Genomic DNA, 11,747 nt, shown 5'->3' on the forward strand with positions numbered 1-11,747 from the left:
AAGGCTGCCTGCAACTTCCGCAAATAACTTCCAAGGGACTCACAACATTTTGTACATTTTTTATTTCCCTCTAGTGGGTTCAGGTGAGTATTTTCACAAGGAATGCTGGTATTCGTAGTCTTGCCCTGGATTCCTTTCACCCCTTCAGTGGGGTTTGCTAAGTTGCAGACAATTAATGATGCATGTAAAACCCTCCAGTGGGTCTCAGAGTGCTGCTTAATCAGTCCATTTAAACAGCTCTGTCATGTCGAAAAAGTCAAAGAAAGGTTCCTTAGCTCCACGCCCCACATTCCTTTCTGGGGGGTGCTCTCCTCCACGTCCGGACTGCCGGGATGATTATGAAAACAAGGGTGTCCTGTGTACGAGGGAGCACTCACATGGCAGGCAATTCATCAGAATTAATTTATTCAGGGAAACCGGCAAGTTTATACGCTGATTTATATCTTCTGCCTAATGCGTTTCAGAGCCCCTGGCTCCTTTGTCAAAGGCTGCCTGCAACTTCCGCAAATAACTTCCAAGGGACTCACAACATTTTGTACATATTTTATTTCCCTCATTTGGGTTGAAAAGAGTATTTTCACAAGGAATGCTGGTATTCGTAGTTTTGCCCTGCATTCCTTTCACCCCTTCAGTGGGGTTTGCTAAGTTGCAGACAATTAATGATGCATGTAAAACCCTCCAGTGGGTCTCAGAGTGCTGCTTACTCAGTCCATTTAAACAGCTCTGTCATGTCGAAAAAGTCAAAGAAAGGTTACTTAGCTCCACGCCCCACATTCCTTTCTGGGGGGTGCTCTCCTCCACGGCCGGACTGCCATGATGATTATGAAAACAAGTGTGTCCTGTGTACGAGGGAGCACTCACATGGCAGGCAATTCATCAGAATGAATTTCTTCAGGGCAACCGGCAAGTTTACACGCTGATTTATATCTTCTGCCTAACGCGTTTCAGATTCCCTGGCTCCTTTGTCAAAGGCTGCCTGAAACTTCCGCAAATAACTTCCAAGGGACTCACAAAATTTTGTACATTTTTTATTTCCCTCTAGTGGGTTCAGGTCAGTATTTTCACAAGGAATGCTGGTATTCGTAGTTTTGCCCTGGATTCCTTTCACCCCTTTAGTGGGGTTTGCTAAGTTGCAGACAATTAATGATGCATTTAAAACCCTCCAGTGTGTTTCAGAGTGCTGCTTACTCAGTCCATTTAAACAGCTCTGTCATGTCGAAAAAGTAAAAGAAAGGTTCCTTAGCTCCACACCCCACATTCCTTTCTAGGGGTTGCTCTCCTCCACGGCCGAACTGCCGTGATGATTATGAAAATAAGGGTGTCCTGTGCACAAGGGAGCACTCACATGGCAGGCAATTCATCAGAATTAATTTTTTCAGGGGAACCGGCAAGTTTACACGCTGATTTATATCTTCTGCCTAACGCGTTTCAGAGCCGCTGGCTCCTTTGTCAAAGGCTGCCTGCAACTTCCGCAAATAACTTCCAAGGGACTCACAACATTTTGTACATTTTTATTTCCCTCTAGTGGGTTCAGGTAAGTATTTTCACAAGGAATGCTGGTATTCGTAGTTTTGCCCTGGATTCCTTTCACCCCTTCAGTGGGGTTTGCCAAGTTGCAGACAATTAATGATGCATTTAAAACCCTCCAGTGGGTCTCAGAGTGCTGCTTACTCAGTCCATTTTAACAGCTCTGTCATGTCAAAATTTTCAAAGAAAGGTTCCTTAGCTCCACGCCCCACATTCCTTTCTGGGGGGTCCTCTCCTCCACGGCCTGACTGCCGTGATGATTATGAAAAAAAGGGTGTCCTGTGCATGAGGGAGCACTCACATGGCAGGCAATTCATCAGAATTAATTTCTTCAGGGGAACCGGCAAGTTTACACGCTGATTTATATCTTCTGCCTAACGCGTTTCAGAGCCCCTGGCTCCTTTGTCAAAGGCTGCCTGCAACTTCCGCAAATAACTTCCAAGGGACTCACAACATTTTGTACATTTTTTATTTCCCTCTAGTGGGATCAGGTGAGTATTTTCACAAGGTATGCTGGTATTCGTAGTTTTGCCCTGGATTCCTTTCACCCCTTCAGTGGGGTTTGCTAAGTTGCAGACAATTAATGATGCATTTAAAACCCTCCAGTGGGTCTCAGAGTGCTGCTTACTCAGTCCATTTTAACAGCTCTGTCATGTCGAAAAAGTCAAAGAAAGGTTCCTTAGCTCCACGCCCCACATTCCTTTCTGGGGGGTGCTCTCCTCCACGGCCGGACTGCCATGATGATTATGAAAACCAGGGGGTCCTGTGCATGAGGGAGCACTCACATGGCAGGCAATTCATCAGAATTAATTTCTTCAGGGGAACCGGCAAGTTTACACGCTGATTTATATCTTCTGCCTAACGCGTTTCAGAGCCCCTGGCTCCTTTGTCAAAGGCTGCCTGAAACTTCCGCAAATAACTTCCAAGGGAGTCACAACATTTTGTAAATTTTTTATTTCCCTCTAGTGGGTTCAGGTGAGTATTTTCACAAGGAATGCTGTTATTCGCAGTTTTGCCCTGGATTCCTTTCACCCCTTCAGTGGGGTTTGCTAAGTTGCAGACAATTAGTGAGATGCATTTAAAACCCTCCAGTGGGTCTCAGAGTGCTGCTTACTCAGTCCATTTAAAGAGCTCTGTCATGTTGAAAAAGTCAAAGAAAGGTTCCTTAGCTCCACGCCCCACATTCCTTTCTGGGGGGTGCTCTCCTCCACGGCCGGACTGCCGTGATGATTATGAAAACAAGGGTGTCCTGTGCACGAAGGAGCACTCACATGGCAGGCCATTCATCAGAATTAATTTCTTCAGGGGAACCGGCAAGTTTACACGCTGATTTATATCTTCTGCCTAACGCGTTTCAGAGCCCCTAGCTCCTTTGTCAAAGGCTGCCTGCAACTTCCGCAAATAACTTCCAAGGGACTCACAACATTTTGTACATTTTTTATTTCCCTCTAGTGGGTTCAAAAGAGTATTTTCACAAGGAATGCTGGTATTCGTAGTTTTGCCCTGGATTCCTTTCACCCCTTCAGTAGGGTTTGCTAAGTTGCAGACAAATAATGATGCATTTAAAACCCTCCAGTGGGTCTCAGAGTGCTGCTTACTCAGTCCATTTTAACAGCTCTGTCATGTCGAAAAAGTCAAAGAAAGGTTCCTTAGCTCCACGCCCCACATTCCTTTCTGGGGGGTGCTCTCCTCCACGGCCGAACTGCCGTGATGATTATGAAAACAAGGGTGTCCTGTGCATGAGGGAGCACTCACATGGCAGGCAATTCATCAGAATTAATTTCTTCAGGGGAACCGGCAAGTTTACACGCTGATTTATATATTCTGCCTAACGCGTTTCAGAGCCCCTGGCTCCTTTGTCAAAGGCTGCCTGCAACTTCCGCAAATAACTTCCAAGGGACTCACAACATTTTGTACATTTTTATTTCCCTCTAGTGGGTTCAGGTAAGTATTTTCACAAGGAATGCTGGTATTCGTAGTTTTGCCCTGGATTCCTTTCACCCCTTCAGTGGGGTTTGCTAAGTTGCAGACAATTAATGATGCATTTAAAACCCTCCAGTGGGTCTCAGAGTGCTGCTTACTCAGTCCATTTTAACAGCTCTGTCATGTCAAAATTTTCAAAGAAAGGTTCCTTAGCTCCACGCCCCACATTCCTTTCTGGGAGGTCCTCTCCTCCACGGCCGGACTGCCGTGATGATTATGAAAACAAGGGGGTCCTGTGCATGAGGGAGCACTCACATGGCAGGCAATTCATCAGAATTAATTTCTTCAGGGGAACCGGCAAGTTTACAAGCTGATTTATATCTTCTGCCTAACGCGTTTCAGAGCCCCTGGCTCCTTTGTCAAAGGCTGCCTGCAACTTCCGCAAATAACTTCCAAAAGACTCACAACATTTTGTACATTTTTTATTTCCCTCTAGTGGGTTCAAAAGAGTATTTTCACAAGGATTGCTGGTATTCGTAGTTTTGCCCTGGATTCCTTTCACCCCTTCAGTGGGGTTTGCTAAGTTGGAGACAATTAATGATGCATTTAAAACCCTCCAGTGGGTCTCAGAGTGCTGCTTACTCAGTCCATTTAAACAGCTCTGTCATGTCGAAAAAGTCAAAGAAAGGTTCCTTAGCTCCACGCCCCACATTCCTTTCTGGGGGGTGCTCTCCTCCACGGCCGGACTGCCGTGATGATTATGAAAACAAGGGTGTCCTGCGCATGAGGGAGCACTCACATGGCAGGCAATTCATCAGAATTAATTTCTTCAGGGGAACCGGCAAGTTTACACGCTGATTTATATCTTCTGCCTAACGCGTTTCAGAGCCCCTAGCTCCTTTGTCAAAGGCTGCCTGCATCTTCCGCAAATAACTTCCAAGGGACTCACAACATTTTGTAAATTTTTTATTTCCCTCTAGTGGGTTCAGGTGAGTATTTTCACAAGGAATGCTGGTATTCGTAGTTTTGCCCTGGATTCCTTTCACCCCTTCAGTGGGGTTTGCTAAGTTGCAGACAAGTAATGATGCATGTAAAACCCTCCAGTGGGTCTCAGAGTGCTGCTTACTCAGTCCAATTAAACAGCTCTGTCATGTCGAAAAAGTCAAAGAAAGGTTCCTTAGCTCCACGCCCCACATTCCTTTCTGGGGGGTGCTCTCCTCCACGTCCGGACTGCCGGGATGATTATGAAAACAAGGGTGTCCTGTGTACGAGGGAGCACTCACATGGCAGGCAATTCATCAGAATTAATTTCTTCAGGGAAACCGGCAAGTTTACACGCTGATTTATATCTTCTGCCTAACGCGTTTCAGAGCCCCTGGCTCCTTTGTCAAAGGCTGCCTGCAACTTCCGCAAATAACTTCCAAGGGACTCACAACATTTTGTACATTTTTTATTTCCCTCATTTGGGTTCAAAAGAGTATTTTCACAAGGAATGCTGGTATTCGTAGTTTTGCCCTGCATTCCTTTCACCCCTTCAGTGGGGTTTGCTAAGTTGCAGACAATTAATGATGCATGTAAAACCCTCCAGTGGGGCTCAGAGTGCTGCTTACTCAGTCCATTTAAACAGCTCTGTCATGTCGAAAAAGTCAAAGAAAGGTTACTTAGCTCCACGCCCCACATTCCTTTCTGGGGGGTGCTCTCCTCCACGGCCGGACTGCCATGATGATTATGAAAACAATTGTGTCCTGTGTACGAGGGAGCACTCACATGGCAGGCAATTCATCAGAATGAATTTCTTCAGGGCAACCGCCAAGTTTACACGCTGATTTATATCTTCTGCCTAACGAGTTTCAGATTCCCTGGCTCCTTTGTCAAAGGCTGCCTGAAACTTCCGCAAATAACTTCCAAGGGACTCACAAAATTTTTTACATTTTTTATTTCCCTCTAGTGGGTTCAGGTGAGTATTTTCACAAGGAATGCTGGTATTCGTAGTTTTGCCCTGGATTCCTTTCACCCCTTTAGTGGGGTTTGCTAAGTTGCAGACAATTAATGATGCATTTAAAACCCTCCAGTGTGTTTCAGAGTGCTGCTTACTCAGTCCATTTAAACAGCTCTGTCATGTTGACAAAGTCAAAGAAAGTTTCCTTAGCTCCACGCCCCACATTCCTTCCTGGGCGGTGCTCTCCTCCACGGCCGGATTGCCGTGATGATTATGAAAACAAGGGTGTTCTGTGCACGAGGGAGCACTCACATGGCAGGCAATTCATCAGAATTATTTTCTTCAGGGGAACCGGCAAGTTTACACACTGATTTATATCTTCTCCCTAACGCGTTTCAGAACCCCTGGCTCCTTTGTCAAAGGCTGCCTGCAACATCCGCAAATAACTTCCAAGGGACTCACAACATTGTGTACATTTTTTATTTCCCTCTAGTGGGTTCAGGTGAGTATTTTCACAAGGAATGCTGGTATTCGTAGTTTTGCCCTGGATTCCTTTCACCCCTTCAGTGGGGTTTGCTAAGTTGCAGACAATTAATGATGCATTTAAATCCCTCCAGTGGGTCTCAGAGTGCTGCTTACTCAGTCCATTTAAACAGCTCTGTCATGTCGAAAAAGTAAAAGAAAGGTTCCTTAGCTCCACGCCCCACATTCCTTTCTGGGGGGTGCTCTCCTCCACGGCCGGACTGCCGTGATGATTATGAAAACAAGGGTGTCCTGTGCACGAGGGAGCACTCACATGGCAGGCCATTCATCCGAATTAATTTCTTCAGGGGAACCGGCAAGTTTACAAGCTGATTTATATCTTCTGCCTAACGCGTTTCAGAGCCCCTGGCTCCTTTGTCAAAGGCTGCCTGCAGCTTCCGCAAATAACTTCCAAGGGACTCACAACATTTTGTACATTTTTTATTTCCCTCTAGTGGGTTCAAAAGAGTATTTTCACAAGGATTGCTGGTATTCGTAGTTTTGCCCTGGATTCCTTTCACCCCTTCAGTGGGGTTTGCTAAGTTGGAGACAATTAATGATGCATTTAAAACCCTCCAGTGGGTCTCAGAGTGCTGCTTACTCAGTCCATTTAAACAGCTCTGTCATGTCGAAAAAGTCAAAGAAAGGTTCCTTAGCTCCACGCCCCACATTCCTTTCTGGGGGGTGCTCTCCTCCACGGCCGGACTGCCGTGATGATTATGAAAACAAGGGTGTCCTGCGCATGAGGGAGCACTCACATGGCAGGCAATTCATCAGAATTAATTTCTTCAGGGGAACCGGCAAGTTTACACGCTGATTTATATCTTCTGCCTAACGCGTTTCAGAGCCCCTAGCTCCTTTGTCAAAGGCTGCCTGCATCTTCCGCAAATAACTTCCAAGGGACTCACAACATTTTGTAAATTTTTTATTTCCCTCTAGTGGGTTCAGGTGAGTATTTTCACAAGGAATGCTGGTATTCGTAGTTTTGCCCTGGATTCCTTTCACCCCTTCAGTGGGGTTTGCTAAGTTGCAGACTATTAATGATGCATTTAAAACCCTCCAGTGTGTCTCAGAGTGCTGCTTACTCAGTCCATTTTAACAGCTCTGTCATGTCGAAAAAGTCACAGAAAGGTTCCTTAGCTCCACGCCCCACATTCCTTTCTGGGGGGTGCTCTCCTCCACGGCCGGACTGCCGTGATGATTATGAAAACAAGGGTGTCCTGTGCACGAGGGAGCACTCACATGGCAGGCAATTTATCAGAATTAATTTCTTCAAGGGAACCGGCAAGTTTACACGCTGATTTATATCTTCTGCCTAACGCGTTTCAGAGCCCCTGGCTCCTTTGTCAAAGGCTGCCTGCAACTTCCGCAAATAACTTCCAAGGGACTCACAACATTTTGTACATTTTTTATTTCCCTCTAGTGGGTTCAGGTGAGTATTTTCACAAGGAATGCTGGTATTCGTAGTCTTGCCCTGGATTCCTTTCACCCCTTCAGTGGGGTTTGCTAAGTTGCAGACAATTAATGATGCATGTAAAACCCTCCAGTGGGTCTCAGAGTGCTGCTTAGTCAGTCCATTTAAACAGCTCTGTCATGTCGAAAAAGTCAAAGAAAGGTTCCTTAGCTCCACGCCCCACATTCCTTTCTGGGGGGTGCTCTCCTCCACGTCCGGACTGCCGGGATGATTATGAAAACAAGGGTGTCCTGTGTACGAGGGAGCACTCACATGGCAGGCAATTCATCAGAATTAATTTATTCAGGGAAACCGGCAAGTTTATACGCTGATTTATATCTTCTGCCTAACGCGTTTCAGAGCCCCTGGCTCCTTTGTCAAAGGCTGCCTGCAACTTCCGCAAATAACTTCCAAGGGACTCACAACATTTTGTACATATTTTATTTCCCTCATTTGGGTTCAAAAGAGTATTTTCACAAGGAATGCTGGTATTCGTAGTTTTGCCCTGCATTCCTTTCACCCCTTCAGTGGGGTTTGCTAAGTTGCAGACAATTAATGATGCATGTAAAACCCTCCAGTGGGTCTCAGAGTGCTGCTTACTCAGTCCATTTAAACAGCTCTGTCATGTCGAAAAAGTCAAAGAAAGGTTACTTAGCTCCACGCCCCACATTCCTTTCTGGGGGGTGCTCTCCTCCACGGCCGGACTGCCATGATGATTATGAAAACAAGTGTGTCCTGTGTACGAGGGAGCACTCACATGGCAGGCAATTCATCAGAATGAATTTCTTCAGGGCAACCGGCAAGTTTACACGCTGATTTATATCTTCTGCCTAACGCGTTTCAGATTCCCTGGCTCCTTTGTCAAAGGCTGCCTGAAACTTCCGCAAATAACTTCCAAGGGACTCACAAAATTTTGTACATTTTTTATTTCCCTCTAGTGGGTTCAGGTGAGTATTTTCACAAGGAATGCTGGTATTCGTAGTTTTGCCCTGGATTCCTTTCACCCCTTTAGTGGGGTTTGCTAAGTTGCAGACAATTAATGATGCATTTAAAACCCTCCAGTGTGTTTCAGAGTGCTGCTTACTCAGTCCATTTAAACAGCTCTGTCATGTTGACAAAGTCAAAGAAAGTTTCCTTAGCTCCACGCCCCACATTCCTTCCTGGGCGGTGCTCTCCTCCACGGCCGGATTGCCGTGATGATTATGAAAACAAGGGTGTTCTGTGCACGAGGGAGCACTCACATGGCAGGCAATTCATCAGAATTAATTTCTTCAGGGGAACCGGCAAGTTTACACACTGATTTATATCTTCTCCCTAACGCGTTTCAGAGCCCCTGGCTCCTTTGTCAAAGGCTGCCTGCAACATCCGCAAATAACTTCCAAGGGACTCACAACATTGTGTACATTTTTTATTTCCCTCTAGTGGGTTCAGGTGAGTATCTTCACAAGGAATGCTGGTATTCGTAGTTTTGCCCTGGATTCCTTTCACCCCTTCAGTGGGGTTTGCTAAGTTGCAGACAATTAATGATGCATTTAAATCCCTCCAGTGGGTCTCAGAGTGCTGCTTACTCAGTCCATTTAAACAGCTCTGTCATGTCGAAAAAGTAAAAGAAAGGTTCCTTAGCTCCACACCCCACATTCCTTTCTAGGGGTTGCTCTCCTCCACGGCCGAACTGCCGTGATGATTATGAAAATAAGGGTGTCCTGTGCACAAGGGAGCACTCACATGGCAGGCAATTCATCAGAATTAATTTTTTCAGGGGAACCGGCAAGTTTACACGCTGATTTATATCTTCTGCCTAACGCGTTTCAGAGCCGCTGGCTCCTTTGTCAAAGGCTGCCTGCATCTTCCGCAAATAACTTCCAAGGGACTCACAACATTTTGTAAATTTTTTATTTCCCTCTAGTGGGTTCAGGTGAGTATTTTCACAAGGAATGCTGGTATTCGTAGTTTTGCCCTGGATTCCTTTCACCCCTTCAGTGGGGTTTGCTAAGTTGCAGACTATTAATGATGCATTTAAAACCCTCCAGTGTGTCTCAGAGTGCTGCTTACTCAGTCCATTTTAACAGCTCTGTCATGTCGAAAAAGTCACAGAAAGGTTCCTTAGCTCCACGCCCCACATTCCTTTCTGGGGGGTGCTCTCCTCCACGGCCGGACTGCCGTGATGATTATGAAAACAAGGGTGTCCTGTGCACGAGGGAGCACTCACATGGCAGGCAATTTATCAGAATTAATTTCTTCAAGGGAACCGGCAAGTTTACACGCTGATTTATATCTTCTGCCTAACGCGTTTCAGAGCCCCTGGCTCCTTTGTCAAAGGCTGCCTGCAACTTCCGCAAATAACTTCCAAGGGACTCACAACATTTTGTACATTTTTTATTTCCCTCTAGTGGGTTCAGGTGAGTATTTTCACAAGGAATGCTGGTATTCGTAGTCTTGCCCTGGATTCCTTTCACCCCTTCAGTGGGGTTTGCTAAGTTGCAGACAATTAATGATGCATGTAAAACCCTCCAGTGGGTCTCAGAGTGCTGCTTAATCAGTCCATTTAAACAGCTCTGTCATGTCGAAAAAGTCAAAGAAAGGTTCCTTAGCTCCACGCCCCACATTCCTTTCTGGGGGGTGCTCTCCTCCACGTCCGGACTGCCGGGATGATTATGAAAACAAGGGTGTCCTGTGTACGAGGGAGCACTCACATGGCAGGCAATTCATCAGAATTAATTTATTCAGGGAAACCGGCAAGTTTATACGCTGATTTATATCTTCTGCCTAATGCGTTTCAGAGCCCCTGGCTCCTTTGTCAAAGGCTGCCTGCAACTTCCGCAAATAACTTCCAAGGGACTCACAACATTTTGTACATATTTTATTTCCCTCATTTGGGTTGAAAAGAGTATTTTCACAAGGAATGCTGGTATTCGTAGTTTTGCCCTGCATTCCTTTCACCCCTTCAGTGGGGTTTGCTAAGTTGCAGACAATTAATGATGCATGTAAAACCCTCCAGTGGGTCTCAGAGTGCTGCTTACTCAGTCCATTTAAACAGCTCTGTCATGTCGAAAAAGTCAAAGAAAGGTTACTTAGCTCCACGCCCCACATTCCTTTCTGGGGGGTGCTCTCCTCCACGGCCGGACTGCCATGATGATTATGAAAACAAGTGTGTCCTGTGTACGAGGGAGCACTCACATGGCAGGCAATTCATCAGAATGAATTTCTTCAGGGCAACCGGCAAGTTTACACGCTGATTTATATCTTCTGCCTAACGCGTTTCAGATTCCCTGGCTCCTTTGTCAAAGGCTGCCTGAAACTTCCGCAAATAACTTCCAAGGGACTCACAAAATTTTGTACATTTTTTATTTCCCTCTAGTGGGTTCAGGTCAGTATTTTCACAAGGAATGCTGGTATTCGTAGTTTTGCCCTGGATTCCTTTCACCCCTTTAGTGGGGTTTGCTAAGTTGCAGACAATTAATGATGCATTTAAAACCCTCCAGTGTGTTTCAGAGTGCTGCTTACTCAGTCCATTTAAACAGCTCTGTCATGTCGAAAAAGTAAAAGAAAGGTTCCTTAGCTCCACACCCCACATTCCTTTCTAGGGGTTGCTCTCCTCCACGGCCGAACTGCCGTGATGATTATGAAAATAAGGGTGTCCTGTGCACAAGGGAGCACTCACATGGCAGGCAATTCATCAGAATTAATTTTTTCAGGGGAACCGGCAAGTTTACACGCTGATTTATATCTTCTGCCTAACGCGTTTCAGAGCCGCTGGCTCCTTTGTCAAAGGCTGCCTGCAACTTCCGCAAATAACTTCCAAGGGACTCACAACATTTTGTACATTTTTATTTCCCTCTAGTGGGTTCAGGTAAGTATTTTCACAAGGAATGCTGGTATTCGTAGTTTTGCCCTGGATTCCTTTCACCCCTTCAGTGGGGTTTGCCAAGTTGCAGACAATTAATGATGCATTTAAAACCCTCCAGTGGGTCTCAGAGTGCTGCTTACTCAGTCCATTTTAACAGCTCTGTCATGTCAAAATTTTCAAAGAAAGGTTCCTTAGCTCCACGCCCCACATTCCTTTCTGGGGGGTCCTCTCCTCCACGGCCTGACTGCCGTGATGATTATGAAAAAAAGGGTGTCCTGTGCATGAGGGAGCACTCACATGGCAGGCAATTCATCAGAATTAATTTCTTCAGGGGAACCGGCAAGTTTACACGCTGATTTATATCTTCTGCCTAACGCGTTTCAGAGCCCCTGGCTCCTTTGTCAAAGGCTGCCTGCAACTTCCGCAAATAACTTCCAAGGGACTCACAACATTTTGTACATTTTTTATTTCCCTCTAGTGGGATCAGGTGAGTATTTTCACAAGGTATGCTGGTATTCGTAGTTTTGCCCTGGATT

This window comes from Triturus cristatus, chromosome 1_1 (genome assembly GCF_964204655.1).
Source record: "Triturus cristatus chromosome 1_1, aTriCri1.1, whole genome shotgun sequence".
Classification (NCBI taxonomy): domain Eukaryota; kingdom Metazoa; phylum Chordata; class Amphibia; order Caudata; family Salamandridae; genus Triturus; species Triturus cristatus.